The following is a 7,141-nucleotide window of genomic DNA, read 5'->3' as shown; positions in this document are numbered from 1 at the left end:
AATCTCACCTCTTCCCGGTGCGAGGGAATAGACTAGGCCCGAAGAGAGGGACCTGAAAGGACGACTGTTTACCCTATCTGAGCACCCTTATTTATCACAACCCTGCGGATATTCTTGAGGGAAACATTGGGAAGGCCATCAAGGGGACTAAGGCCAACTTTGAATTTTGGAGCTCCCTCCCCCTGTCTCTCATGGGACAAGTGGCACTCCTTAAAATGGTGACTCTCCCCCGTCTCCTGTATCTCTTCGGGACCCTCCCGATATGGATTCTGGCTCCCTATTTCAAAGAAGTCCGCACAATGATCACTGCTTTCCTGTGGGGCGCGGGCAGGTGCAGGGTGGCCCTTCAAACACTTATGCGTCCCCGCACAGCTGGGGGCTTGGCGGTTCCAGACTATGAAATCTATTATTTGGCAGCTCAATTCCAATGGCTCACACAGTGGGTCACTCGGGCCGCTAGAGGGGGGGGGAGGAACCGGGAGTGGTATTTGGGCCTCTGATGGTTTTGTCCCGCATGGTGTTGTCTCCACCGATGGGTCCCCGTCCTCTCACTCTAGAATTTGCCACAGCGCAGAGATGCTGGAACCGCTACCTGCAGAGGGCCTCGATCAAACGCCCCTATGACCCAGAGATACCTTTGCAGATGTTCAGGGCCTTGCCCCACGGAGGCACATGGCACAAACTGGAGGAATGGGCACTGAAAGGCCTAACCACGATGGGAGACCTCTATGAAGGAGGAGCCCTTCTCCCGTTTGCTACGCTGCAGGCCCGTCATGACTTGCCTGGCGGCGATTTTTTGCAGTACACTGCCCTCACGATATCCATCATGAAGCACTGGGGGACGGGATTAACAGAACCGCCCCCCTCTATGGGGTGCCAATACGTGGTGCTTGCGGCAGGCACGTACAAGGCAGTGACATGCCTATATCGACGTTGGAATCCTTACCCTCTCTTTCCGCTTTGAAACTTAAGTGGGAAGAGGACCTGGAAAATGATATCCCCGATAAGGCATGAGACACACTAGTAGAGAGGGCCTGGAAGAGCACACGGAATGCACGGTTCCAGTTAATACACTTCCATATTCTTCACAGAGCGTATCTCACCCCACAGAAGCTACACAAATACTTTGCGACCCACCCAGCGACTTGCCAGAGATGCCTGGCAGATCACGCAGATTTCAGACACATGCTGTGGGGGGGCCTGGTGTTGGATAGTTATTAGGAGGAAGTGACAGCACTGCTAGCGGACATAACTGACCGGGACTTGGACCCCTCCATGGCTCATTGCATCCTACACTGGTTTCCTCACACCTCCAAGAAGAAAATTACTAGTTAATTTATCGACCTGGGCTTCCTACTGGCCAAAAGGAAAATTACTATCCACTGGAAAGACCAGCGGGCTCCTAGTGCCGCTCAGTAAAACCAGACCTCTTAAAATGGGCTGAGTGCGAGGGAGTGATTCAGATGCAGATTGCGATCCGCACGGGGAGTGATAAGGCGATGGATAAGGCAATGGATAGGGCGAAAGCTTGGGAACTACTAGTAGTGGCGCTAAAAACCTCTGACAATACTGACGATGAAGCACCTACGATTGGTCGAGCGGCGGCGGCAGATTAGCCCGCTGGTATTACAGACGTCCACGCTGGTTTCACTCCCCGGGGAGGGTCGGGGAGCCAGTCCGGGGTCTATCGGTCTCCCCTTACATTCCCCCTCACTTCACAGAGTTGCCTCAACAGTGGTTACAATTCCCCTAGCTCCTCTAAGATCTGCACTTTAGTGACATGCCTGGGGGGGGTGGGGAGAGGGAGGCGAGGGGAGTTGGGGGTTCCATTTAGGTTTCATTTGCCTCCACCCACGGGCATAGGTCTTATTCGGAACTCCGACCGGAATGTTGGATTGGTGTTCTGCAGGGAGTGCATGGTTCCATTCGATCCCATACGAAGACCCGAGTCTCTTCCCGGTTATCAATGAGTTTGTGTGGACATTGAAATGCACCAGGGTCTGTTGATATGTTGAACCTTACTGACTTGCATGTTAGCTGCTGAATGTCATTTAGTCGGGGCGTGTAACCATATCGTCTAGCACTGTTCCATGGCTCATGATTGTTTGCTGTAAAGGAAACCAATAAAAATCTGTTTACATTTTTTTTTTTTAAATGAATGAATGGTGGTGATGTTGCCTGAGAGGATCAGCACTGCTTTCAGAAATGAGACACCACTGTGAACCCAAAGTACTGCATGTGGGCAAGCAGAATTGACAGCTGAAGTTAGGCATCTTGGAGGTTCAGGGACACCAGCCATTTACCCAAGTTAAAGGCCAAGAGGACATGACTAAGAGACAGCATCTTGAGATTTTCCTGACCGATGAGCAGCTTCAAAAGGCAGCAGATAAAGGCTAGGCCTCATGCCCCCATTACTGGCAGGCACCAGACAGTAAAGGAAGTCAAACTGGGTCTCCCTCTCCTCCTTGAGCATCCAAAAAGACAATAACGTCTGCCTCCAGTATAAAGGCATGGGCTGGCCAGCATGCTCTGGAACTATGGAGGAGGTTTGGGTGTGGGGAGGAGTAGAGGACAGGAAGGGAATGGTATAGCCGCTGTATCACCCAACATCCCATTGTGATGGCCTCCCAGTGAGTAACAAAATGGGAGACCTCACACCTAAAGATGTTGTCGTGAAGCGGAGCAGTCAGAAAAGTTTAGAAGTATCAGAACCCAGAAAGCAATGTAAGGATTATACGTGCTGCTGCTTGTTCTTCTAGATATAACTCTGTCCTACCCTAAAGTACCTATTACAGTTGCAGTGGCATTCTGACAAGCTTAAACGGCTCTTGTTGTTGTGACTATAGAGCCCTAGAATAGCCACAGAACTTTAGATACGGTTGGGGAAATTGCAGTGCAGTGAAGCCCAGGGTGCAAACTGTAGTCCTGCTGATCTTGCAATAATCCAATGTTTGACCTCTCACTGCATAGCTGCTCGCCGTGCACAGGCATGTCATGGGCACAGTCTCGCCATCTTTGGAAAATCTAGTGGAACATACCCAAGAATGCTGATGTAGAGTGACCACCACAGACTGAGCAACATTGTTCTCAGATTCAAAACCACACATCAGGATCTGCTTTGATGGATCTATGCCATCACTCACCACGTCAGAGAAGGGTTTCTTCATATGGTCTGGCAGGGTGACCATACGAAGGCACCAGTTCCCATAAGGGACAGACAGATTGGCCTAGAAGGCAGGCGGCATTATCCATGGAGAGAGCCTAGATGCTGGAGGCAAACACTTCACTACCCAGGGTTTCAAGCTTCTTGGATTACCTGCCCTATGGTGCCATAGGAAACACATTATGGCTCCACTTTGAAGACTTTATTTAAACATTCAGAATTTCTGGCAACGAATGGGGGGACAAAAGGTGCAGGTCACTTGTCCTATTGCATTTATGGATCTGCCCGTGAACTGAAAAGGTTTCTCAGGTAGAGAGCCTCATTAATGTTATGTTATGTGTTTTTGTAAAGCGAACTATCACCGTGAGGCACTGAGTAGGTATGTGCACCTAGCAATACCAATGGCAGGTTGGTTAATTGGAAAGCCAGGTTTTCAACTTCTTGCAGAATCGAGGCAGACAGAAGGAGGCTCTGCATGTGGAAAGGGAGGTAGTTCCATGCTTTAGGAACAATGTAAGAGAACGTTCGGAAGCCAGAGTAGTTTCCCTGAGCTGTGGTGTAGTGTAAGTTCTTTGTGGGAGATTGAGGATGAGTCTGGCTGCCGAGTTCTGGATGGTCTGTAGTCTTCTAGTGAGTTGCTTTGGTGATCCCAGCTCAGAGGGTGTTCCCATAGTCTAACTTGCTGGTGACTAGGGCGTGAGTGACAATTTTTCTTCTGTTGCTTGGGAGCCATTTGAAGATCTCCCTCAGCATATTTAGGGTGTGGAAGCAGGATGCAGTGACAACCTACACTTGTGCAGTCGCGTCTACTTTGCTGTTGATTATTATTCCGAGGTGTCTGTAGTGGGTTCTTGGTGTAGGTATGGGTCCAAGTTCTGATGGACACCAGTTGGAGTCCCATGGTTTTTGCAGAAGATAACTACTTCTGTCTTGTCCATATTGAGCTTGAAACAGTTGGCTTTCATCCAGTTAACGACTTTGGTCATGCAGGCAGTAAACTTGCTTCTTGTGTTGGGGTTCTTTTCTGAGAGGGTAATTAAACGGAAACACGAGCTATGTAGAAATTGTCCAGGATTGCAAGATTTCCATTAGAATGTTAGGCTTCACTTCCACAGAAAACAAAGTCAATTCCATGGTCTACACCATCTTCTAAAAAACTGTTAAGACTGTTATAAAAGATGAAACCTCCTCAAGGCAGGACCAGTGGGGGTAAGATTCAGCCCCTTCTTGTGAAGTATCTAGGCCACTGACATTTTGTACGTGCAGGGAGATGCCAGCATCTTTATTGTAAGGTGGCAGGAGGTTATAGCCTCTGTGCGGTCACAGTCCTGGTCTTCCATAGGCAAGGTATTATTTGAATATGAACTGAAAGTCTACTCCAAACTGAGAAACCTTTGGACCCTGGAAAGGTGCTTAAAATATAGGTCGTCATTAACATTAGCCTTGACGTTCCCCTTTGCCACATCGATGATCGGTTTTCCTATTGAGTCCATGGCTGGCACAGGAGTTTGCTCTGTGAACGTAATTGTCATTGGCTTTGAGATGCAATAGAAGGGCTTTAGCTAATGGGGACAACGCCCCAGTTGGTTTCAATGTCACCATAGGCACTTGAGCTGACGTACGTGGAGGTGCGTCATAGGGATCAGGGCCACCTCAGTCACCAAGCCAGCAGGAATGAACCATCCCCTTTGGGATCTGCCTAGAGGGGATGGTTCTTGAAAATATTCAATATCGGTAACCTTGTGGACTCGACCTATGTGAGGTCAGCTGACCGACAGTCTCAACTGTGTAGGTGCCCGAGGTCACCAGACATCGAGTCCAACATCAGGGAGCTGCCGTCAGGGTCTGAATTGCCCAGGGAAAGGGACTTTTACCTCGAAGAAGACGACAATGAAATGGTTACTCACCGGTATGAGTAGTTTTACAGCTTGAGGAATTTTCTGTATTCACATGCTGTGCATTATTCTGCCATCTAGCGGTTGGGTCCAGAAGTCTCCTCTCGTAGTAGTCTTCCCCCCCCTCCCCCCTTTTTTTGCTGTTGTGGGATGTCCACTGCTTCCATCATTTGGTTCAAAGTCCAGCCAACTCCTGATGTCAGACACCCACCCGGAAGCCTTAGTGCGTTGTCGCCATCTTCAGAATGTTTCTTCTTTTGTCGATTGTCCATTTTAGTATGCCACAGGCTTCCTCTTGATTTGTATTCTGTGCTCCCGTTTACTTTGCCTCACCTGATTTCCTGAGGAGACTGGAGGGTCACATGTGAATCCAGAAAAATCTTCAGCTGCAAAGCTGGTCCTACCGGTCAGCAATCATTTTGTTTTGTCTTTCTTTTCTGGATTCACATGCGGACATAGATTTTGTAGCGGTTTCATCACTGTGGTGGCTGGGTTGGAGATGGGGCTGAGCTTGCAAATAGCTGGTTCAGTACTTTTTGTCCCACCTGTGCTTCTCTGATCACCTGGAAGTTGATGCATTAGTGTTTTGTGAAAGTTTGAGCTGACAGCCATGTGGCTGCCATACAAATGTAACTCAGTGGGATGTTTGCCGGGAAAACTAAGGTAGCTCCCGTCTTCCTTGTCAAGTGTGATCTTGGTTTAGTGTCTAGCTGTATGTCAGCTTTTTTATGGCATATTTGGATTATCTGAGTTATCCACCTTGCAATGATGTTCTGGGTAACTGATTTCTCCTTGTTGTTCTCTCAAGGAAGGAAATGATCGCACTGTGGGCATCCAATGTTATGTAGTGCTGTATCCGCCTGAATCCTTAGCTCTTGAAAAAAGCTCAGTATTTGGATTTTTTGATTTATGTGAAAGTGGTATATGACCTTTGGCAGGAAGCATGGGTTAGTCCTCATAACTACCCTCTCCTTGTATATTTGCAGGTATGGCTCCTGTATAGTGGGTGCTTATAGGTCTGTTACAATGCGAAATGTTGCCATTACAATTAGAAACTCTGTTTTGAACATGATGAACTTTAGGGTTGAATTGTGGAGTAGTTCAAATGGTTCCTTCATCATCTGAGTAAGTACCACTTTTATGTTCCATGTGGGCGCGTTCCTTGGTGGATCTATCCTTTTTGCCCCTTCTAGAAACCGTTTGAACACTGATGTAGTGATGAAGCTTCTTCATATGTACCCCTTGTATAGGCCACTATCATCGACAGATGTACCTTTCATGATGCGTAGGTTAGGCTGCTGCCTAGCAGATGTGTAAGCTATTTGATGACTATAGTATCCGGTGTTCAGTTTCAGAACAGGCCAGATCTCTGGCACCATCTTGTCTCTCTCTCTCATTTGGTTGTGTTGCATTTCTTTGTAGTCTGTCGTCTTGCTTCCCCAAGGACTGCCATTGCTTTCTCTGTAAGACTCAGATGTCCAAACTCTGTGACCTAAGGAACCATGCCGCTAGACTGAGTGTGTTTTGTTTTAGGGAGGGGGGAGGGGGAGAACTTCTTCCCTCAACCCCTCAAGGAAAGCAGGTTGTGTGATGCTGGCAGTCTCTGCATGTTGTTGTATGCCATCTCTATCAGATCTGAAAACCTGGTTTGTCTTGCCCATGTGGGGGCGATGAGTATTAAAGTCATCAGCGAGTGTCTGCACTTGTTAATTACTAGTGATAACAGTGGAATTGGGGAAAAACCATAAGCAAATTTCCCTGACCAGTCTATCGACAGCACATTCTCTAGGGAGTGTCGATGAGGGTGTCGGGACTTGAAGAACTGGAATTTAGCATTTTCTGGATTTGTGGATAAGTCTATATCTGGTGCCCCTACCATTTGAACACCTTTTCAATCACTGCTTGAAGTCACTCCCCACTTGTCTGCTCAGTTTGTCCTCTTTTACGTTGTCTACCACGGGCGATGTATTCTCTGGATGGTCTACCTACATATCTGCTGTGCTAGTCTTGATAGGGTGAACTATCTTGTTCCCCCTGCTTCTTGAGGTTGAACATTGAGCTGTCTGAACTTGTATTGATTTTC

The sequence above is a fragment of the Triturus cristatus genome, chromosome 4_1 (genome assembly GCF_964204655.1).
Source record: "Triturus cristatus chromosome 4_1, aTriCri1.1, whole genome shotgun sequence".
NCBI lineage: Eukaryota > Metazoa > Chordata > Amphibia > Caudata > Salamandridae > Triturus > Triturus cristatus.
The sequence above is the reverse complement of the archived record's forward strand: the minus strand, read 5'-3'. Positions refer to the sequence as shown.